The sequence below is a fragment of the Puma concolor genome, chromosome A3 (genome assembly GCF_028749965.1).
Source record: "Puma concolor isolate L17-30 chromosome A3, mPumCon1.1.hap2, whole genome shotgun sequence".
In the NCBI taxonomy this organism is placed as follows: domain Eukaryota; kingdom Metazoa; phylum Chordata; class Mammalia; order Carnivora; family Felidae; genus Puma; species Puma concolor.
This window is the reverse complement of record NC_141669.1, coordinates 67,961,813-67,986,529: the sequence shown is the minus strand read 5'-3', so window position 1 is coordinate 67,986,529 and position 24,717 is coordinate 67,961,813. Positions and strand designations below refer to the sequence as shown.

General features: G+C 40.7%; 1 protein-coding gene and 1 pseudogene across 3 annotated transcripts in view; one reads left to right on the top strand and one right to left on the bottom strand.

The window, feature by feature from the left end:
- Positions 1-765: 765 nt before the first annotated feature.
- Positions 766-24,717, top strand: part of SPTBN1 (spectrin beta, non-erythrocytic 1) — a 200,540-nt gene continuing 176,588 nt past the window's right edge. The window contains exon 1 of one of the 3 annotated variants that reach the window (XM_086701103.1): positions 766-994. The gene's annotated coding sequence lies outside the window, so the exon portion shown is untranslated. Of the gene's footprint in view, positions 995-1,565; positions 1,705-13,897; positions 13,975-24,717 lie in introns of those variants that run through there. The other 2 variants (XM_086701105.1, XM_086701106.1) reach the window with 2 other exon arrangements.
- Positions 969-21,087, bottom strand: LOC147582521 (uncharacterized; annotated as a pseudogene).

Here is a 24,717-nt window from a genome sequence, read left to right as displayed (position 1 = left end):
TCCGCCCTGAGGGACACGGTGAAGAAGCACTCACAAATCGGGGGAAGATCGTGATTTCACCGAGGAACAACCCCTGCCCCCACCGCCCAACGTTTCCCACGGAGAGGTCACTGTGGCTCTTCATGAGGCTGGGCGGAACCTATAAAGCATCACCACCTATATCTAAAACCAAAACAACCAAAGGACGCTCTAAAACCTCTCTCAACACTCTCCAGCGCGTTCCAAACGCCAACATCGCGGGCGAAAAGAGGCTGCACAAATCACGTAGAAAATTAGGCTGCCCCTTTCTAAAGCGATAATCAAATTAGCCTCAAATTAAACGTGAAATTGGCCCTCGCCGGCTGTGGGGGACAAAGCCCCCATTGTCCCTTCGCCCGGGTAACGGCGGCGGCGGTGCCCACCCAGGCCAGGCCAGCCTGGCGGGTCCCCGCGGCATATGACGAGGTAGGCGCCAGCCCGGAGGAGAGCCTCAGCTGGGGAGTGCGTGGACGCGCGGGAGGTTCGGCTGGCGCGCGCTGCAGGCGCTGGGTGGGCGGCTGCGGGGCTCCCGACAGGCGCCGAGGGTAGGAGAGGGAGGAACTGAGAGAGGGAGGAGCAGTGAGCGGAGAGGAGTGTGGAGGGTGTGCGGGAGAGAGCGTGTGCGCGCGCGTGTGTGTGCGCGCTCCCGGCGCCCGCGCGCTCTCTCTCCCCGCCCCTAGCCCCCTCCCGGCCTGCTCCCTCCCCTCCTCCCCCCGCCCCGCGCTCCCGCCCAGCCCCCGGAATCAGTGCAGCTGTTGCCGTGCAGGCTGCGGATTCCTCCAGTCCCTCCCTCGGCCGCCTCTCCGCCCGGAGCGAGCGCGCAGCCCCGCGCAGCAGCGCCCACCGGTCCCGTCCTGTGAGCCCCGGCCCCAGCCGCGGACAGCCCCGCGGAGTCGCCTCCCGGCCCACCCGCCCGGCCGCCGAGGAGCGGGAGGAGGACGGGACCCCGGCGCCCCCACCCCCTTATCCTCGGGAGGTATGTGGGGGGCCTAGGCTGGAAGATGCCAACTCACTGGGGCTGCCTCCCGGGCGGGCTCCTGGGCGGCGGGAGGACAGGAGGAGGGGCGCGGGCCCAGGCCCGGAGGACGCCGCTGCCCCGCCAATGCCCTGCGCCTGGGGAGCGGCGTGGGGGCAGGGAGGCTGCGGAGCAGGGGCGGGGGCGGCGCGGGGAGCCTTGATCTCCAGTGCTTATTAGTACGCGGGCTATGCGGACAGGGGCGGCAGGCTCCGCAGTGAGGCGAACGCAGCTCCCCCGTGCGCACCGCGGCCTCCCAGCCCCATCTTCGGACGCAGCGGCGCGGATTCCTCCCTGCCTCCGCCGCCTACTCCCTCCAGCGGGGCGCAGCGGCCCCTGGTGCGGGGGTGGGTGCGGAGTGGGCAGCACGCTGGGCGTATTTTCGGGTGCCCTCTCTGCGGCAGGGGCTGGTGGGGAGCGGGGGCGGCGTTGACAGGGCCGGGCTGTGCGCGTAACGGTACGGGGGATGCGGCCAGGCGTGGTCCCCGCTGCGCTGCGCTGCAGCTGAACCGGAGGCGGCGGCCGGGCGCCCCCCCCCCCCCGCCCTTCCCGGCGCCCGCCCCCCGCCCTCCCCGCCGTCCCCACTCTCCCAGGGCTGGGCGTGAGCCGCCTCGGGGCGCGGAGCGGCGGCGGCGCCCGCCCTTCAGCTCCAACCACCGGCTCTTCAACAGGTTTGTATCAGCGCGGTGACCCTCCGGGCTGGCCTTTGGGGTGGTGGGCTGGAAGCCCCTCTCGTCTTCATCTCTCACACCACGCCCGCGGCCCTCCTTTTTGGGGGGGAGCCTTCTCTTTGTTTTTGTGAGAGGAGAGATGCCAAGTGTCTGCCGTCAGATGGGGAGGGGAGTGTTGTGGATGTCAGTATACGAAACCAAGTCCATTATTTTTCCAGTCAAAAGCAGGGCCACAGAGCGAGGAGAGGGCGAGTGTGACGGTGCTTCAGCAGAGGAGAAAAATGGATTCGGTGGGGTTTATTTGGGCGGGGATGTGCTTTTTTGGCAAGATGGATGGCTCCCAGTGCCCTCGCCGTGATGCAGCACAATGCAGCAGTATCGCAGCCTCCCCTGGTTCTCGCTGCCGGGGCTTGGCACGGCCACTCGGCGCCTGCGGCCCCCGCCCGGCCCCACCCAGGCCCGGGGCTGCCCTTGGCTGAGGCTGGGAGCTGCTTCTACCTTGTCATGCTGCTTCAGCTGGATGTGGCGTCAGGAGGACCAGGTCACCTAGCAGTGAGGGGGGGAGTCTGCTGTTTGGGGTGAGCCCTCCCGCCCCGCCTGTCGGGCTGTGCTGGGAAGAAGGGGCGTCCTGCAGCGCCAATGCAGGCTGAGGGAGCCGGCCTGCGGTTGCGGACGGGAATCTGATCTTCGACCTAGGGACCTGAGCCTTAGGGAGGGGCTGCAGGGAGGACAGGCCCGGGGGTGTGCAGAGGCAGTGGTGCAGTCAGTATTGGGAGTCACAGTGTTTTCTGTGCATTACCCATAATCTGTGACTGCAACCCAGCTATCCATCGATTTCTTCATATGTGGAAAGTTGATTAATTGGAGCTTCACAGCGATGACATTACAGTACCTCTGTCTTTGGTTAATATTAAGAATATGAATCTTTCCTATAGGAAACCATTTTTTTGAAATGAAATGATTGGTGTGTTTTAGTTCTTATGTCTCTGAGACATTTCTAAAAATACTAACATTCAGTAAGTTGTTTTAAAAAGGAACGTATTTTTTGATGGATTAAAAATTGTTTCTTTAACCTGTATTTGCTGTATTTCCATCATTTGCTTTTTTCTGTAAATCAAGTACAGTTGCATATTTGGATTCTTTCCTAAGGATTATTAGGTAAGTGGGTGTCATGATTGTTGGTCAGTTGGTATTCAGATTGATTTAGATAGCCAAGTGTCCAGTCATGACTAATGGAATTATCATGGTAACTGACTGCACTTGTGTTTGTTTATATGTATTTTTTGCATACATATTTTTTTGCAGATGTGGCTGGGGAGGGAGACCAAGAGAAAGGGGAGACCACCAAGGCCTCGGTGTCTGGTATTTGGTCAGAGGAGATGATTCCCAGTGTCCTCATCTGTTTAGTCTGGGAACATTGGGAATTTCTCTTCTAAATGCTGCTTCCACAATTCATTTATTCAGTGTGCGATGGCAAATGGGATACATCTAAATGTCACCTCAGGCTCTTCTAAAATGTTTAAGTGAAAAAGAGAATTTCAGTATGCTAACTGGAAGGGAAGGTCAGTGTTTCAATGCAAGGGCGTATCTACTTTTATTTTTAAAAACTCTCTAATGAATCCAGCTTAGTGGCATTTGATTTTATGGGGCTCTTCAGAGGAGAACTGAATTTAAATTGTGTGGTTTATGTGCATTGTTTTGAATTTCTCTAATAGACGGCCATTAAGATACAGAATTTTTTTTAAATTTGGATTTCATCGTTGCTCTGGTTGTATAAAATTGTGATGTCTACGGATGGTTGGGAGTATTGTTTCCATGGATTATCCAGACATTTTGGATTTATTATGTTGTAAAAAAATATCCTGTGTTGATGGCACAGGGGGTTTAGCTGTTCTGACGTACACACCAGGTGCAGAATTCTGTTAGGTTATGCTGTTTGTAACTCTGTCATCTCTGGACTAACCAAACCCTTCATCTGAGAGTAGCATTGGGGCCATGAGGAAACTGCTGTCATTTGGCCGTCTCCTGCTGTGCAGGCTTTCTGTGCAGAGCATCTCTGGGGTGAGACTAGTAACAACAGTCTGTGATGTTGTAGGAGCAAGTGAGAAGACTTCACTCTCTACTTGTGACACATCCTTAGCAGAGACTTGGCACTGGCGTTTCCTTGGAAGAGTCTGTTTGAGTGGTTATTGAGTGCTGTATGAAAGCATGACTCTACATGTAGAAGTACTATTTTGAGATGGAAGGATTTTACTACTACTAAACAAACAGACATGATGAGTGAATATTATTTGATGTGGTTTTTGTTAAAATAATAAGCTTTTCATTTTAAGAGCATATTCTTAGGAGTCTAAAGCTATACACACACATGTATATATACAGTGATGTGATGCTCCTTTAATTATTTTGGGCCCTGACCAACATCTGCATTATAATCAGTCTTTAACTAATGTTCTGTGGCTTTCCTTAGGGTAGTCCTGGTTTCTTCAATACTATTGGGAAACCATTTTTCCATTAGGAAGGGACTAATATGTCTTCTGGAAAGACTACTTCTATAGGTTTGTGGAAGTGAGTAAAACCCCTCATGGGTTTCTCTTGTAAATTTTCAGTCCTTGCTGTCTCCCAAAGCACCTTTTCTTTGCAAAAGACCTAGTTTAGTATTCTTGATTTTTCTTTTTTTTTTTTTTAATGTTTTGTTTTTTGGGGGGGCGGGGCAGAAAGAGAGGGAAACAGATCATCCCAAAAAGGCTCCCTGCTGTCAGTGCAGAGCCCATGTGAGGCTCAAACTCACAAACTGTGAGTTCATGACCTGAGCCGAAATCAAGAGTCAGATGCTTAACCCACTGAGCCACCCAGGCACCCCTTCTTGATTTTTCTGATAACAGTAATCCTGTACCCAAGTTTATATAGTGTAGGAGTAGTATCATCAATTTCTGTATCTTAGTGGGTAAAATGAAATACCCATACTTCTGTTTTTAGACATTACCCAAAAAGGTGTTCTCATAATGTATTGATATGGTATGGTAGTAAGGTTTGTGGAACAGTAACATCAGGAGTGATAAATACAGATTCTTAGAGGTCTCATTCCAGATCCACCCCATCAGAATTTGCATTTTAACTAGACCCCTAAGTGACTTATATGCATGTTAAATGGAGAAACTGCTCTACTTCTTCAGCTAAGGGACCTCCGTATCACAAGGTTCCTTCTGGTATCTTTCTTTTGTCTTTTGCTAAAGTATCAGCACGTTTTTCCCTTTGTGTTATTAAGTGGTATTGAGGAAAGGGATGCACTGACTGTAAATCACTTAATACAGGAGTACATTGTAAAGTTCTTTAATCTTTAGGTGGAAGACCCTTACTTTTTGTAGTTTATTTAGATTAGTCAAGTTTTTTAGTTCTTTTCTAGAACACTTCTAAAGCTGGTAAACAATATGCCCTCCCTGTCTAGAGAAAAAGGCCTTGGCTTTGAGACAGCAGAACTGGAGTCTGGAAAGCTTGCCTGACTGAGTGCAAGGTGTCCCCTCTGGTCCCTTTGCTCTCCTCTGACTGACATCTTGTTCTCTGTTGTCAGTTACTTCTGGTATGTTTGGTGTCCTGCCCCTCTGGTCCATTGCCTTCTTGAAGTTTTTTATTAAGTGATTTGTACATACAAAATAATGCTCATAAAAGATATGTTACAGAATCATAAAACAGTGGACACTCAGACAAGCACCACCTAGTAGAGGAAAAACCTTATCATTGTACATTCATAGTCCCTTGAATGATTCTCTGTCATCCCATCTGAAGCAACCACTGTCCTGAGTTTTAGGCTTATCCTTCCCTTGTTCTTCTTTATGGGTTACCCTTTAAAGTTTTTTAATTTAGTATGTTTTTGGAGTTTATGTAAAAGGAATGATACTTCATGTATTTTTCTGTGTCTGGTGAACTTTTATTTATTTATTTATTTTTAATTTTTTTAATGTTTATTTATTTCTGAGACAGAGAGAGACAGAGCATGAGCGGGGGAGGGGCAGAGAGAGAGGGAGACAGAATCTGAACCAGGCTCCAGGCTCTGAGCTGTTAGCACAGAGCCCGATGCGGGTCTCGAACTCACAGACTGTGAGATCATGACCTGAGCTGAAGTGGGACACTTAACTGACTGAGCCACCCAGGCACCCCTCTGTGTCTTGAACTTTTAGATTAACATTTTATTCCTGGGATTCATTCATTTTGTGGCTGTGGTTCATTCATTTTTACTGCTGTATAGTATTCCACTACAGCTTATTTATTCCTTTTACTGTAGATAGAGATTTGGATTGATCCCAGTTTTTTGCTCTTACAAAAAGGCTGCTGTGAATGGGTCTTCTACATGTCTCTTAATACATATGAGGAGATAGATTTAAACATACATACACATATTATCTGCCTCTCTGAGGAATGAAATTTGCTGGATGATAGAGTATGTGGATTGTCAACCTTATTAGATATGCCAAACTATTTTTCCCAAGTGGTTGTACTGTTTGTGTTCCTACTAGTAATGTATGTGTTATGATTAGTCCACAACTTTGCAACTACTTCATTTAACAGACTTTAAACTGTTGTCTAGTTGATATTTATGAAATGTCTCGTAGTGCTTTTTATTTGCCATTTCCCTGATTACTGAGGTTAAGTATCTATTTATATTATTGGCCATTTGGGTTCCTTCTTTTGTGAAGTCCCTGTTAAGTCTTTTGCCTGTTTATCTTTTAAATTTGTTTCTTACTGTTTTGTAGGAGTTCTTTATGTAGATTGCTTCCTAATCCCTGTGGATTATATGTGTTGCAAAAATTGCCTCCCAGTTTGTGTTTGTTTTTAAAAACTCTTCTTAGTTTCTTTTGATGAACAGTCGTTCATAATTTCAGTAGCGTCATAATCAGTTTTTGTCCTTTAAGGTTTATGAGGATAATTTTGTTATTGCAGAAAAATTTTTTTCAGTTGGGAAAGAGCATGAGTTTTGGAGTCAAACAGATCTGGGCTCAGATCCTAATGCTATTCTGTATTGTTCATGTGGCCATAGCTAGGTTCTAGCCTTGGGCTAGTTCGTTACTCTTGAAACCAGTTTCCTCATCAGTAAAATTGAAATGTTAATACTTCCTCATACAGTTGTGAGACCACAGTGTATGGTGCTAGGCACTTAGTAGGTGTTCAGTTAATAACAGTTCCTTTACTTTCTTTTCAAACTGCCTAAGCCGTATTAGCCACTAACTTCTTTTAAATGCTTTCCCCAAACTACCTTAATATTTTTATGTCAAAAGAGGTATTAAACAGCTTATTCTTTTATTTTTTAAAAGGCTGTTTTACCAATGGAATTTATGTATTGATAAGCACAGGTTGTACGAGACCACTTACTAGAAACTCTTTGTCAGCTCAGGTTCCCATTCTTGAAAGTAGTATGATAGTTCTTTTTACCAAGAAGCATTTATACTACTCTTCTCCCTTTGCTGTATCTCTAAGATTACTCTTCAGTATTAGTTTTTGATACACTTATTGGATACTGGATAATAATTACTGGATACCTTCTCTTGCTAGGGCTTGAAATTGGGTTGCAGTGATGGTGGTATGGGCTGGTTTAATGTTAAATAAGATTTAGTTCCTGAATCTAAGGACTGTATACTCTACTGAATAGAATATACTCTCTGTACATCCATAGAAGATAAAAAAACCTCTTAATGATCTGGTGTGTGACTTTGGCAAGCCATTTACCCTTCTGTTCTGAGTTCTAAATTTGTAAAATGAAAAACTTAGATGAAATTATAGTGGGGGATAAAACCTGGCACATGAGTATCATTCCCTCTGTCCCTGGCAGATGTAGAAAATCAGCCCTGATACTTTTTCTGCAAAGTTGAGATAGAGCCTCAGTAACTTTCTCAATGCAGTGCTTCAGGCAGTGACTACCGGTTGATCAGATCTAATGCTTAATTTTTAAGATCCCATATACCCCTAATATTCTGTGATGGTAAGATATTGGAGTGACACAGCACTCTGGAAGAGTTGAGAATAGAGTGGAACAGGAAGAAACCAAAAGCAGGGAGACAAGAAATAGGTGATTGTGGGGGTCTGAAGGTTAAGGGAGCAGGTTATGGTGATAGCCAAGGAAATAAGAAGGAGGGGAGAAAAGGGAGAAAGGCTGTGAAGGCCCAGTCCTGTGCCAGCTGTTTGTAGGGTACATGGATGGGAAGTGGAGCTAAGTGGATGAGGAGCTCAGGTGATAAAGATTTCAAATTTGGATGATGACAGAAAGCATGGTTGGTGATGATGAGAGAAATAGACCCAGGAAAGAGTGGAAATCTGGTTGGTAAGAGAATCAGTTTTGTCTTTAAACATGTTGAATTTGAGGTTCCAGTAGAACCCTGAGTGGAGATAATGGAGAAGTTGAGACACATCAGGGCTAGTGTGGCTCATGGGAGGCTGTTGGATGCAAGGGTCCCAAGTTTCAGGCTCTGGAGTTACACAACCTAGTGACTCCTTCTACAGGCTAAGTGACCTTGGGCAAACTGCCTTAACCTGTCTGTGTGCCTCAGTATCTCCATCTGCATGGTGGTGGTATTGACAGTACTTGTCACAAAGGATCATTAAAGTTAAGTGAGATAATCCACTGCCCATTACAGTACCTTTGATTAGCATGAGACGTGGACATTTTGTCTCAATTTTATGCTTTCTTTCAAATAAATATTTTGATTTATTCAAAAAAGATATATCCCGGTAAACAATACCATCATTCAGATAAATAATGCTAAGTTCAATCTACATTAAACTCGTCCTTATGTCTGAATTATAGGTAAGGCAAACCTAACTAATACTTACTTTTAACAAACAAGGAAACACTAAAATCCTACTACCCAGGGGAAAGGATATGAACAGATGGTTCAATAACTATAACTATATTGAATTATTCAAACTCACCAATAATACAAAACACAAAACAATCAGATTAATTTTTCCACTTTATTTTTAATTTTTTTTTTCAACGTTTATTTATTTTTGGGACAGAGAGAGACAGAGCATGAACGGGGGAGGGGCAGAGAGAGAGGGAGACACAGAATCGGAAACAGGCTCCAGGCTCTGAGCCATCAGCCCAGAGCCCGACGCGGGGCTCGAACTCACGGACCGCGAGATCGTGACCTGGCTGAAGTCGGACGCTTAACCGACTGCGCCACCCAGGCGCCCCTAATTTTTCCACTTTAATTAGTAGATAGATAATACTCTCTGGGATGCCATGAAATAGAAGCTCTGCATTACCTGTCAGGAGAATGTTTGGGTTAATACAAACTTAGTAGAAAACACTGGGTTATATATATAACAGAAACCTTAAATGTTTATAACTTTTTGGAGTGAAATCCCACTTGCAGTTCTGTAACCTAAAGAAAGAAATAAAAATAAGGACAGAGTTTTTTTTTTTTTTAAGTTCTTTAAAAAAAAATTTTTTTTAATGTTTATTTTTTGAGAGAGAGAGACAGAGTGTGAGAGGGGGCGAGGGAGGGCAGAGAGAGAGAGAGAGAGACACCGAATCCAAACCAGGCTCCAGGCTTTGAGCTGTCAGCACAGAGCCTGACGTGCGTGGGACTGGAACTCACGAACCATGAGATCATGACCTGAGCCAGACTCAACCAACTGAGCCACCCAGGCACCCCAAGCACAGAGGGTTGTTTTTTTTTTTTTTTTTAATTTTTTTTAATGTTTATTTATTTTTTGCGGGGGGGAGGGGCAGGGAGAGGGAGACAACAGAATCTGAAGCAGGCTCCAGGCTCTGAGTTGTCAGCACAGAGCTGGACATGGGGCTGGAACCCATGAACCAAGAGATCAAGTCTCAAGTCAGACTCTTAACCTACTGACTCTTAACCGAGGCACTCCCACCCAAGGACAGAGGTTTCTAAACAAGGATTTTCTTACCAGTATTTATAGTGAAAAAGCAAATGGGACATACTCAAATAAATTATGGCACAGGATTGGCTGGAATTCAATATAGTACTGGTTTGTTAAAATATTACTGAAATGGGAAAATGCTAACAATATCATATCCAGTGGAAATATCTTTATGCAAGGGTATATAATAGGGCTTGACTCCAGTTTTGTTTTATTAAATAAAAGACTGGAAGGAAATACATTAAAATATTAGTGGTTTGCTTTGGATGGTAGGTTGATGGGTGATTTCCTTTCTTACAAGAAAGGAAATTCCAATGATGTAATGTTTCTTATTTTGAGTTTTGAAATATTTTATAAATAGAGAAGAGTACAGTAAATATAACAGACTATCATGAGGGCTGTTTTTAAATGATCAAAAAAGCAAGCGGCTTTTCATTTTAAGAAAGGAAAGAAAAAAAGCAAATGTGGCCACCTATAGATCATTATTAAAGAATCGTTTAAACTTCCAAAGGATTGCCTCATCTGTCCTTCTGTACACTTTTCTAAGGGCAGAGGAAAAATGCGTAAATCGGTATCTTCAGGGTATAGAGCTGAGAGGAAGTAGAGCATTCAGATGTGATGGCATGCTAATGTGACTTTATACTAACCTGGGTCAGGTAGAAAGGTGGGGAAGACCAGGATTCTTTAGTGTTTCCAAAATGCACACTTGGGAAGAGAGGGCCCTGGAATTCTGTGACATACTTTCCTCACTTGTAGAAACCCAGCTACTGCTGGGATGTAACCATTAGGCCATCATGTTTCCTTGGAATTGGTCAGAAATATGGATAAAATTCCAAGTGAAAATTTTAAAATAAAAATAACTCCAGATTTATATTACTTCCAATTAATGGTTTCTCGCCATTTGGGAGTAGTGTAGGCTAAGAGTGAGAGGAATGAATTTTAATAATATCCTTCCTTCTTTGTATGAAAGGAAGTTCTTAGGTATGCATATGATTTATTGCATCTGTCACATAGGTGAAAAAGAGATGTATGTGTGATTGAGTAATCTCCACCATGAACGGAAGCAGAAGGCTATTTTAAGGCTTTGAAAGTGGGGAATTTTGTGAGGATAACATTTTGAAGGTGAATCTTAGGTATGAATCACATTGCCCTTCACTTTGGTGGAAATGTTTGGAAGGAAATAGTACTTTTTGTTTCATGGTGCAAATCCCAACGGTATTGGTACTTTGTAAAATGTAGCTTGTAGAAATGAACTGATTCACTTCCACGAGTTTTGTGTTTTTTTCTGCCATCGATTTTAAGTGGTTGATTGGGGGGGGTTTCAGATTAAATGTGCTTTGAGATGTGAAAGTAAGATGTTATAATTTCAAGATTGCTTAGAAATTGACCCTTGTTTATAGGTGTCATAATTCCATTCTTAATAAACTCTAAACTATGAAAGTAAACACCTGAGCAATTTTTAAAGCCATTTGACATCTCTGATGTGGAATATGGAGCATCCTTGTTTTTGATGTTAACATATAAACTTGAAGCCATTGGCTACGCAGTAAAGTCTGTATTAGAACATTATTACAAATTTTTATCCAACAGATGAACTAGGATGAAGTGCAGAATGCTGTATGTTAGCAGAATTTATTCTTTGGAGGTATATATGTATAATTAAATATACCTGTGCTTAGAACGTGGTTATCGCTGGTGATGGGATTGTGGAAGAGTTCTGATGTCATCTCCACATTTCCCAAATTTTTAGAAGTACCTAACGATAAACTCTTGCTCTTTATCAAAAATATCCTCACACCACCAATAAGCCTCATTTTAGATGGATAACAACTAATAAGTAAAATGACTGATCAGCCAAATATACCCTTTGCTATTCAACTTTTTTTCTGCCAGAACTTACAGGAAAGCAGTATTAATACTAAAGATGTAAAGAGCACTGAAATTTTGAAAAGATTTTTCCATTCCATATTTAAATATGCAGTTTATTAGAGCCTTGGCGTTTTAGTACTTCTGTAGAGTGTGGGAAAAATGTAGGAACTGGGCCACAAGGGAGCGGGTAAAAAACATCCTCCAGGAGATCAGCGTCTATGGCTACTGTCTCTGGCTCTGAGTTTCTTGTTGTTTCCTTACCCTCTTGGGTAGCAGTTTCAGGGATAACTTTTGTTCTAGTGTGTTTGCTTCAAGGCTAAATCTAAACATTCAAGGGCTGTTCATTTTTCTGAAATGTTTTTCACCAGCTTACAGTCTTTGGGGTGGGTTAATGCATGTTCTTATCATGGTTTACTCCCCCTCCCCCTTTTAGCCTTTTTATCTTACTTATTTAAAGGGGAAGGAAAACTTGGGTTCTTCCCTAAAACAACGCTTATTTATTTTGTTCTCTGACGTTTAAACATTTTATATTGTATTTTTAAATCTGTAGCATGGGAGTGTTTTTATAGTGAGTAGAATAGTCAGTAAGAGTTAAAATATTCACTTTTTTTTTTACCTTCTTGGAATCCCTGAATATTTGACAGTGTCTGCCACTATATATATAGTATGTGTAATTTTTTTTCTGAGTGGCTTCTGAGGAATATATACTTTCATAAGGTTATAAATTAGCATAAAATCATCTAACATAAAGATTTTTTAACATTTTATTACCAAGATAATAAATGTTTATTGTAGATCATGGAAAATAAAAGTGAATGCAGAGAAGAAAATTAAAGTCACTAGATATTCAGTGACTCCAGCAACACGCAGTTAACATTTTGGTGTTTATCCTTTAAACCTCTTTTCCCTGTGTATGTATTTGTTCATCTCACAAATAAGGGCCAAATTCTCAGATCTCAGGCTAAAGATGTCAAGTTTTGACAGTTTAAATAATCACTTGATACATGTAGCATGGCAAAACATAAAATCCTATTACTGGTCGTATTTAAAGCTGTGGCATGGACACTGTCTGTTGCCTAAGCTGTTTTTAATGGTGGGGGTAGTAAAGAAAAATGGTGAAGAAACAGAAAATCCAAATTTTATTATAGATACTTTTCTTCTTTCAAGAAAAAAATACAGTGAAAAAAAAAGAAAAAGAAAAAATATATAGTGGAAAAATACCAGAAATTAAGTTCTCATTAGATAATGTGTGTTTTCTGTTTTGTTTTGGAAAGAATTCTCATCAGAGTTGCATTAATTCCCTCAAGGGACATCTCTATATGCTTTGGACAACATCTGATTTTACTTTTATCTTCAGATTTCAGAGAATCTTTAAAACAGCTACCCCATAACATGTTACAAATGGAATGGATATAGTTATTAGCATCTTGGTTTTAGAGGTAATAAATTTTACTGGGCTGGGTTTGGCTGTAACTGTTGAAAGCGTATACTAGAGCTCGACCTTCTTAGGGTCTTTGTATTGGCTGAATTCTTTAAAGTACTGTCTCTGGCTCTAAGATCTGTTTCAACGAGAAAAAGCAACGTACTTACTGGATTGTGCAAGCCAGTTATTTAAGCCCTGGGACATTGGATGGATGGAGGTGACTTGTTAGTGCTTCTTTGTTACTGTAATTCTGGTATTGGCCTTTTCCTTAAAAAGGTACTAAAAGAGTTTTTTTCATGTGCTTAGGGAAATGAGTGGAATACCCTTTCATTGGAAAAGAAAGTCCTTTCTAGCAGTTTCCATGAGGTACTTTGTGGTTGTTACTGGTCTTGTTTGGAGTGGTGGGCCCTGAGGAAAAGTGGCAATTGTCCTTCTTCCCGGGTTTAAATACTGAAGGCCAGTGGTAGTTCCTTTTACAGTGTAGAGGAAAACTCAGCTGGGCTTGGTGATGGATGGACCGAGATTGGGGTTTGGAACTTAGCTGTGCTACATGGACTTCTTCTCTCCAAATAAGGGATTCTTCAGAAACTCCCAACCTGATAGGAATCATTCTTTTTGAGGGTGGCCACAACTCATCAGGGGAAATGCTTGATGGTTATAGTGCCTGGGCTGTCCGAAACCTGTAGTAGGTACTTCAGCTTAACCTCCAGACACCTGCACATGTTGGGTCTAGCACTTGGGGAGGCACTGAGGTGAGACAGTGCTCAACGTGGTCCCTGCACCCCAGGTTACGGGGAGATGGGGGACTAGGATGTGGCCTTATGCAGACCTCTGAATGGATAAGTACACCTGTCACTTTTTAAGGAAGCGAGTGGTGGTCAGAGGTATCAGTTGGGTAATTTTTCTGAGAGGGGCCTGGTCCTTCTCACAGCAAGGTTGACAACTCTGTGTTGCCAGCTGTCCTTAAATACCCAACTTATCTCCTGGGACGGAGTCAAGGATGTACTATGATCCTTGGAGCAAAGACATTCGTGTGCTGTGCTATTGAGCAGGAAAGAAGCCAGTGCACACTTAGTGGTTTATTCTTTGTTTTAAAGGTAAGTTTTGTTTTGGTTTGTTTTTGTCTGTTTTTAAATCAACACCCACTGCTAAAGGAATTTCTGAGTTTCCCTGATAATCAGGATGATTTCTCATTTTGAAAAGCTTATTTTGCTTTTGAAGTGTGTGTTCCTGACTTTAAGAATACCAGCTTTCATTTAGTTCTAAGAATCTTGTTCAATTCATAAAGGGTGAAAGTTTAATTAGAGAGCAGGTTAATTTGGGGCACCCGGGTGGCTCAGTTGGTTAAGTGTCCGACTTCGGCCCCGGTCATGATCTCGCGGTTTGTGTTTGAGCCCTGTGTGGGGTTCTGCACTGACAGTTCAGAGCCTGGAGCCTGCCTTGGATTCTGTGTCTCCCTCTCTCTCTGTCCTCCCCTGCTCACGCTCTGTATTTCTCTCTCTGAAAACTAAATAAACATTAAAAAAAAAAAATTAGAGAGCAGGTTAATTTATTGTTTTATTCCTGCATAAGACTATTCTTATCTGTCAGTTTAGTATTTATTTATATATATATTTCCAGCTCTGAGGAATTATTTTGTTAGTGTATATTTACATGAATATTTTATTCCTAAGTGTGCATTTTTGTTGGGCTACACTCTTGTAAAGAAAACTTTTGTTCAGGTGCAATAAATATGTCTTTAATGGGTCATATTTGAAAACTGGTTCTCAGTCTTCTCAACTTTTAAAGTAAGTAGATATTTAATGTAAAGAGTACCTTGATGGCTGGTCTATCTCTGGAATGTTGTGCAGCTGTGCAGAGTATGAGGCTCAAATGTGCTAATTAAATATATTTTTTTAAAGCAAGAATGGAATGTAGCAGCATGTGGTTAACCATTCCGGTTTGTTTTTGAAGAGGACTTTTTTTTTTTTTTTTGGCCAAATATTAACAATTAGAGAGTATGTTGACTGAGAGGATGTATTACTAGGTTACACTGTTTTTTTTAAAGGAAGTAATGGGACTTATTAAATACTGATATAATCCTTTAAAATATATCCTAATTAATAATCTACTTCAAAATGTAGACAGTGAGAACATTACTAGGGTTTTAGCATCTGTAATTAAGGTGTTTGTTTTTTAAGATTTAATCTTGCTTTTCCCTCTCTATATCCGTTCTCCTTTGTTAGTTGAGAAGTACTCAGCCTTCTTTTGGGCAGTGAAGTACAGCATTTCCCCTCCCCCCCCCCAGTTTGATCAGTATTCTAATATTTTTTTTGGGAACCAACTGTACATTGGATCATTTGGACTAAACGGTATCCACACAGATGGTGGTCTGATTTTTTTTTTTTTTTTTTTTTTTAGTCAGACATTGTGCAAAGTGATCTGATGGGAATAAATGGCAGGTTGGTTGTGTAATGTGGCCACATCTTACTTAGTGTATCTTTAGAGATAAGTGGGATGTGATTCCAACAAGGCTGTGCATCAGAAGTTGGAATGTGTTGGAGAACTGCCAGGAGATTGGGAGCAAGCTGTATGACAAGCACTAATGCGGCCTTGGCCTGCCTTAAAATAGCGACCGTTCACAAAATATCTTGAAACTTGTCATTTCACTTGAGCAAAATCACTCCTGTAAACATATTCCCAAGAAATAGAAATGGTTGCTATCCTCTTTAGTTTAGTAAGGTTTACTATTATTTATCTTTTTGTTCCAACAGTCTTAAAAAAATCTTGTGCCTGTATATAGGAAAATTCTTCTGTGTAACATATTATCTTGGGTAGTTTTATCGGGACTAATTAGTAATGCCTTATCCCAAACTTCACATTGAGGTTCCTCTGCCCCACTCATCCCTCTCACTGCAAAATATGTAGTCTCCATGGTTTGAATAGAAATTTGGGCCCTAAAGGATAAAAACTAAAGCCCTATATTTTATGTCATAAAATATATGTGGATATGAATTGTTGATGTGTGAACACTAAAACATTGTAGAAGGATAGTAAAGGGCATTGGTTACTGTCCTGCAGAATGTTTTTTTCTTTGTTTATTGCTTTTTTGGGTTTGTATTAAGTTTTTGCCATTTATCTGCAGCACTTGATTCTTGTTTGTAATTGATTTACTTTCTAATTCTGGTCTCTCAATTTAAAAAAAAAATAGGCTTGTTTTTCAAAGTCAGGATGGTAAACTAAGGAGGACTGGGGTGTGCAGTCTTTCGGAGGAGTCCTGTACAGGTTTGAGCCCGATGGTGACATGATCATCACCTGCAGAGGATGAGGCTTGGTGGCGGTGAGGGCTGCCTGTGGGGATAATACGGTCAACTTACTTACTAGCTTGGGTACTGTGAAGATGACGTTTTAAAAAAAGGAACATTTAGATTATTGAGAGGAAATAAAATAAGAACAGAGAGGGCTTGGATGTTAAATATAATATGAAAACAGTGAGGGGCACCTGAGTGGCTCAGTCGGGTAAGCGTCCCACTCTGAATTTCGGCTCAGGTCATGATCCCAGGGTCATGAAATCAAACCCCATGTCGAGCTCAAGCTGGCTTGGGATTTTTCTCGCTTCCTCTGTTTTTGTCCCTCCCCTGCTTGTGCTCTCTCTCTCTCAAAATAAACAAACATTAAAAACAAACAAACAGACAAAAAAAAACAGTGAACTTCATCTTGAAGGGCTTAAATACAAACCAAATTTCTGTTAAGAATTTCTTGAAAGATGTTACTAACAGATATTTTAATTATCCTCTAAAGTCCATTAGAAATTTGGACTTAGACTAATTGCAGTAATTTTAGAGCTTTTTAGAGTACTTTGCACCATGGCTTTGTTTCTTATGTATTGCTGTGGTTAGATTTAGAAGTCATGAATTTTGCTTTGTCATTTTCAGTATCGTACACATATTTCAGAGGGCCTCTTCTCGTATAGAAGCATTATTTCTGGCTCTTATGTAAGTGCCTTTATACAGAGATTTTTATTTTATACTTATCAGGGCTTTGGTCAATAGAATTGAGGTTATCTTTCTACGTATGTCTTTAGAATATGTAAAAAAAAAAACATTTTGCGTTTTTACCACATGGAAAAATGTTCTGTGGAAAATGCATGGATACATCTTCTTTAGCTGTGCTGATCTTTTCATTTTTAGATGGCAAATGAGTTCTCTGTATGTTATTGTTGATATGTTGGAAAATGTATTTATTGAGCCTGTGATTTCTAAGTTGTTTTATGTTTTTGTCTTTCCTTTTACACATTCCTTGTTTTTTAAACATACTCTTGGATAAGCAGATTGGTAAATCGAGTTCAGAAGATGTGAACTATGAGCTAGAGCCACCAGTTTTCTTTTTACTTAACACACCATTATCTGATCTGCTTGCAAAACTATTTTGGATGGTTTTCAACTCAGATCATTTAATCTTGCAAGAGCCTTCAATCATTCCCTATAAGAAGATAAAAAGTAAAATATTTGATATCCTTTTCCTAGGTTATTGTCTCAATTAGAAAATTCTTCATTTTAATTTTACACTTGCGTACTGGATGTCATCTCTCTGGGTTTCTATTCCTTGTATTGGCACAAGCTCATAAGACTGGGAACAAATATTTAGCATTCAAAATATTCCAGGCAAAAATTTACGGAATTTGCTTATAAATGTTAGGGGATGCACAGAACAGACACAGGGTTTTAGCTGGCTCTTTGTGCAGTGTGAAGGCAGATGGAAACATTACAGAAATCTGCTGCAGATGGCAGTGGAGTGGACAGGTGAGGACCACATGGAAGTTCATACCAGGCGTAGATGGAGTAGTGAGTTGGTATATGAAATGCTAGCCATCTTAGATGTTTCTACAGCTGTTGTCAGCTAGCTGAAAATAAATTCAACTTGCTGGAATGGTTAAGAGTTGCTGTCTGAATAGGCTTAGATAAAATAGTGCTTTAAATGCCCATGACAATGTCTGTTGTAACATTATTATTATAGGGAAAAAATGGTAATAAACCAAATACTCATCATTGGTAAGTTAGTGGAAGAAGTATTATGAAGGCACTACAACGTAGTGGTTAAAAGTGCCAACCCAGGGGCTGCCTGGGTCTGAATCCCAGATCTACCATGGACTCACTTTGTGACGTTGGGCATGTCATTAACCCTACTGTACTTGTGTTTCCTCATCTGTAAGATGGGGGCAATGATGATACAGACCTTGAGGGTTCTTGTGAGGATTAAGTAAGTGGATATAAATAATGAGATTAGTCTAATAGTGGCAAATATATAATTATTAGTTATTATATTGATAAAAATATTATTGAAGACATTCTAATAACAGAGCTTTTTAATATAAAGGAATAAAAGCAAAACACAAATTTATATAAATGATATGATCTCTTGCCATTTGCAACTATGTCGATGGAACTGGAGGGTATTATGCTAAGTGAAATTAGAGAAAGACAAAAATCATATGATTTCACTCATATGAGGACTTTAGGAGACAAAACAGATGAACATAAGAGAGAGGAAAAAAAATAATATAAAAACAGGGAGGGGGACAAAACAAAAGAGACTCATAAATATGGAGAACAAACTGAGGGTTGCTGGAGGGGTTGTGGGAAGGGGGATGGGCTAAATGGGTAAGGGGCATTAAGGAATCTACTGAAATCATTGCTTCACTATATACTAACTAATTTGGATGTAAATTTTAAAAAATAAAAAAGTTAAATAAAAAAACAAAAAAATGATATGATCTCAACTATGTAGAACAACAGACACACACACACACACACACACAGAAGAAGGAAATACTCCAGATTTTAAGTTTTTGTAAAGTGTGGTGGGATTGTGACTTTTGTTTTCTTTTCAGTGCTTTTCTATATTTTCCAATGTTCACCAATAACATGTCTTACTTTTATAATTTGAAAAAATAAACTTTTTTTCAAAAGTGCATGTCATGCCTTGTAAACAGTTAGTATGTTAATTATAAGAACATCCTGTTTATTCTTTGAAAGCTCAGGACATACCATTTGGCCAGAGTTTGATTCTACAGTACTTTCACATTCTTATAAAGTGCCTCGGCAATAAAACTCCAAACTTTTTTTTTTTTTAATCTCATGACTTAGATTTTTCTGCTTATTCAGATGAATGGTATAGTAAAAAGAATGGAACATGTAGTTACATGAGTTCCATTTGTTAGCAATATGATCTTAGACAAATTATGTAATAGAGTTTTGGTTGTATCATGTGAAGGGGAGATGATGCCAAGGATGATGCCAGATGATGGTAGTTATCATCTACCAACTACCACTGTGTCAGTCTGTACACATTTCTGGCATTCAGTAAGTGATTCTATGTCCCTTACTGCCCACCTTCACTCCCCACCCTTGTCAACAAACAAACTAAATTTGGTCACTTCACATTCGTCCGTACCATGTTGTTTAGTTTTAACTCCTTCATCTTCATTGCTTAATGTAAGATTCAGTAGACCAAAGTGGCTTTCATAAAGATTCATTTTTATAAGCTTATTCTGCTGTCTATCCGCCCGTTCTTCTCATACATCTGTGTATTTATTTTGTCACTTCTAGTCAATTTATATAGCTCTATTTAAGACATTTCCCTTCCATAGTGTATCAAGCAGTTTAGGCTTGGTGTGTAGTAACAAACATCTCCAAAATCTCAGTGGCTCAAAGCCATAAAAGTGTATTTCTGATTCATGTTACATGTCCATCATAAGATGGCAGGGGGCTCTGCCTCACATTTTCTAGCTCAAGAACCCTGGCTGATAGGTCATAGAAAAGCCCTTAGCCAGAACTAGTCACATGACCTTGCCCAACTGCAAGGGGAGCAGGCAAATGTAATCCATCCATATGACCAGAAAGAGAAGAGACTGGGTATGTGTGATGATTAGAAGTTTTTGACCAAACCTAGATAACAGTGTAGGTCCTTTACATTGTCCATCAAGTTCTTTGAAGCACTAGCTTTGCAGTATGTTAACATGTATTATTTATGAAGAGAATGCTAGGCTAAGTAAAATGTAATAGGTTAGAACTTTTATAAGCTAATACGTATTCTGAGGGAGAGGGAGAGAAATAAATATATGGTGTTTCCCAAATTTACCTGACCTTGGAATTCTTTTTTTTTTTTTTTATAGTCTCTTTTAGGCTTAAGGTTTCATAAAATGTACTTGGGGTACACTAGTATGAAACACAGAGCAAAAACTAGAGTTTCATTTTAATTATTACATAGACTAGGAAGAAGCTTTGTTTTTATTGTTAGAAGAGTTGCTTACTTGAAGAGTCTGATTTCTATTATGAATCAAATTGCAGGCCCTCAGTTTTTTAAAACAGTCTTTTTTAAAAATTTCGTCATTATTGGTTATATGCCTGTGTTGAATCCATATGATTTTTTCTTCATTTAGTTGCTGTTGTGTTCCAGGCCTACCATTGGAAAGAGAAAGGTAAACAAACCGTGACCACACATCTTAGTTGTTAGAAAAGATTAAGTTGGTTTGAACAAATGACCCAAACGCATAGAATTTTTTTTATTGGCTTCAACACTTTTTGTGGGTTCCCTCTGAGTTTCCATAATACATTTTCCAGAAGTTTTGACACTACTGAAATGAGAGCTCTGGTAAACAGAGAGACAACTTTTTTTGAGAGGTATTGCATATTTCTCTACCAAAAGGCTTTGGATTTAAACACGATATTTGTTGCCAGGGATTTTATGCCTGCATATGTAACAAATCTCAGTATATGGAAGCTTTCACTTAAATGTGGCTGTAAACTTCATGTAATAAAACTTTAGGTAAGGAGGTGCTCTTCCTGTTTCATGACTATGCATGAGTAAAACTTAATAATGACCAACTCTCCAGACCTTTGAGTTTATGGCTTTTTTGTTTTCTTTCTGTCTTTTTTTTTTTAATTGATGAATTCAGTTTTTATTAGAAATTGTATGAAATCCAGGCTGAGAATTGAGTTTTCATTTTGTCTTTTCTTTGTTTTTTTCCTTTGTGAGTGAAAAATTGCCCAGGGCAATTGTTTCCTGATGGGAAACATGCTTCTAAATCTTTCAGCTAACTCAGTAGCACCCTGCTGCCCATCCAGCCCCTTTACCACTGCCATTATAATCAGGACCTGGCCAGTAGTAAACCTGCCTTTTGAAGGTGACTGGGGACGATTTGAGGCAGGGAAAATCTTCTTTAGAGCCATGGTTCCATTATCCTTTTTGTTGATTTTAGTATCACTGTCGAAAAAGCATTCATGACCCATCACAAAAACATTAAAAAGCATTTTTCACATGGCCTAGGGCTGACAGAAGTCAAACTTAATATATCCGAGGAGTGTCACAAACATGAGAGCCATCCCTCTTTACCACAGGGCTGCTCCCAAGCCTACTCACGGGACCCTTGCCTGTGGCAGGTCTTCCCTGTGTTTGAAGACCTCAGATCTTATGTTAAATTTCAGTAAAGGTAGCCTTGGTGTAGGTCTGCTTTGGAGGGAGGATTGTTCATTTCCTTCAGGGAATAGTAATGTGGCCCCATCGTGGATCTTGTGGACCTGCTAGGAAGCCAGCTGTTAGAAAATTTTGTGGTAGAGTAATGTTTTCCCATTGCAGGCTGCAGCTCATGGTCAGAAAGATTGTAGAGAATACATAGAATTAGAAGCTTTAGAGCTGGGCAGGACCCTATGGATTTTAGTAGTCCATGCCTTTTGGGGAAAGAAGGAGACCAGCTCAGAGAGGCCAGGTAAAGCCACACAACCTGTTGGTAAGGGCTGAAATTGCCACCACTGCTTACTTGGGCCATTTTAAAACTATACATACATGGTGAGGCTACAAGTTAATGCTCATGTTTGCTGTTTTCACTCTGTCAAACTAGCATTAATGTTTAATGGGAAATATTTATTGGGAAAATAGATAGTGTTTTCCCATAGATTAAAAAAAAAATGAGAGAGTTGTTTGCTTTTGAATTAGGGAAAAAAAGAAAGCCCATTGTGTATGAAACTAAAAGTCGGCACATACAGCATACCCACCTTTGTCTTAATAGAAATAGCAAACACCTGTGTCCTGGCAGCTCAGGCTAGTCTGGAAGAAGGTGAAGGTCATTGTAAAGTAGAAAAGGATTTGGTTAAATATTGCTCGGATAAGCTGAATACCTTTAAAAATTTTCAGACCCAGGGATGTGAATAGAGGCTGACAGGAATTCTCTGTGCCCACAGTGGGTTTGTGTTGTATTTTATCAATGATTTAAAGGGGGATAAAGGACAGTTCTGAAAAACATGGTCTTACCAGTTCTACCCACATGGATTTGTCAGCATGCAGGAAATCTGGGGTATGATGGGGTGAAAGTAAAAAGAATAAATCCCATCATCCCAGTCTTCTGTGGAAGGTAAGACTTGGGAGGGTATCTTACAGTAGTTGAGTTCTGTTTCTGGAGCCACACTACCTGATGGAAGCCTGCCTCTGCTGGTTATTGAGTGTGGGTCTTTGGTTAAGTGACCAGGTAATTTATTGTCTAAACTGGGTAGTTTATGAGAGTGAAAGGGGGCCCTCTTAACAACTGTGTCAGGACAGCATGCATAAACTCGGATTGTCTGAGGCAAACCAGGTAATATGGTCATCCTAGGCTTATCAAATTATTCCATCTTTGTGTCTCAGTTTCTTCATGCTGTAAAATGGGAGTGATGATAGTTCTTACTTCTTGGGGGAATCAGATTAAGTCCAATAGAACATGTGAAGTGTTTTGAATGTTGCTTGGCACATAATAACTGTTCACTAAAGTCATCTATTAAAAAAACTATTATTTAGGATACTTAATTCACATGACAACCACTTACATATTCAGTTTACTTTCTGGTATCTTCATATTATTTCTCCATAGAAAATTTTGCTTTTAATTTTATTGATGGAATAATAACATTTACTAATGACTACTTCTATTTATGGCACCATCTCAAACTTAATTTACTTGATTTATCTGAGGCCTTTCCTCAGATAAAGGCCCTGAAACTAAAATTTACTGTTACTGTGCCAAATACCCAGGTATATGCACTTAGTTATATAATTAGCATCTGTGGTCCAGAGAAGGAAAGGCATTGGGACACATGTTTATCAGGTGGTGGCAAATTAGTGTTCACACTAGGGGCACAGTTTTTATAGTTGGCCCTGAGAAATAGGAATGGTTGGATAGTTGATGGGGGGGGCGGGGATGCCAAAACTAGGTCTCTTCCTTGACTCTCTCAAGCTGGATTTTCCCAGCACAGTGATGTGTCGGGTTGATAGATTTGGGAAAAACAAAGAAACCAGAATGCCCAGTTAAGTTTGAATTCCAGATAAACAGCACATCTTTTTTAGTATAAATACGCCTTATGCAATATTTGGGGGTTACTTATACCAAAAATTAATTTTTTATCTGAAATTCATCTTCAGTTTGTCTTTCTTTGTTTATCTGGCCATCTAATTATATAAAGAGCCTTTTTACCCTATTCAGTCTACCTCACATTCAGATATATATACAAAAGTATAGTCCAGTTGCTACTGTAAACTTTGTGTGAACTATAATATAAAAACGCACATGTGTTTTACTCTCCATTGGAATGGACAGTTGAGAAGTTGTTATAAGGAGCTGCTGCTGGGTACCCACCAACGCTAAGATGGAAAGGAATATCATCTGGTTTGCCACAGCAGCAGGGATTACATTTGCTCTGTGAGAACTTCTTGGCTGTGAATGTGGATGGACTTAATCCAGCCCTTTCTCCTTGGAGGGGAGGCCGTTGGGTAGGGTGAATTGTTGAAGCCTTGGTCAACTCAAGTTCTCAGTTTTATGACTGAATTATGTTAGTAGTAATCAGGGAAAGTGGGGGAAGATGTAATTTTGGATCATTTATATTTTACCTCTCAGTAGAGGGAACAACTTACTGTCATTAAGAGTGACCTTCAAATATTCTTCCCATTAAAATCGCCTCTTCCTGTTTTTGACTTTCAGTACTGCTGCCTAGAAAATGCTGGTGAATTTTTTGCATCAGCCTTGGAACTCTGTCAGCATTCCACCTGAAGGGCACTGTGTGCCTTTGGGAAATGCTGATTGGAAGATTAGAGGCTGTGGGAACTTGAGTGACTGTTTGCATTTTTTTATACTCTGGGTATAATGCCTCTGTTAAGTCAAGCCTCAGAAACAGAGCTGCACCAGGTTAATGATACACTTGATGAAATTAGTAATGGCAAATGAAGGTTGACATTGTGCCCACCCGAGAAGAGCGAGCCAGAAGACATGGGTTTTGGAGTGATACTGGCTTTTTAATTACTGCCGTTTAAAAAGTTTCATGTGCTCCATGAAAAGGCACAAGTGTCAGGTTACTCTTTGAAGAAAAACCAACAGTGGCAAGAGCTTGCTGTCAGACGCAGATAGTATGTGGGTGAGTTAGCCAAGGAAAAATAATCTACTTAGAGCTGTTTATTCAAAGTGCTAGATTTGGAGGTGCATTTTGTTGCTAATTGGTGCCTTTCCAGAAAATAAATTACTTGTATGTAAAGACACAGGCTAGCCAGGCTCTGGATGCTGATAGTTATTTTGAAAAACTCTTTTCCTTCCTTGTTTTACTTTCCTTTTTGAGCTCTTTCCTTTTCTACTCCTTGCTTTCTTTAGCGGCCCATTCCTTTTGGATATGGTTTTGCTCTTGAAGGAATTCTTCTAAATTTGTCCTCGTGTCTTGGGATTGATTTGCACGATGGGGAGAATATTTGACCCAATTGTTTACATAGCTTAGTGTTTGTCAATGTTTTGTTGGATGAGGATTGGCTATTAATGGTAGAAATTTTCGCATTTTAGAGCAGTGATACTC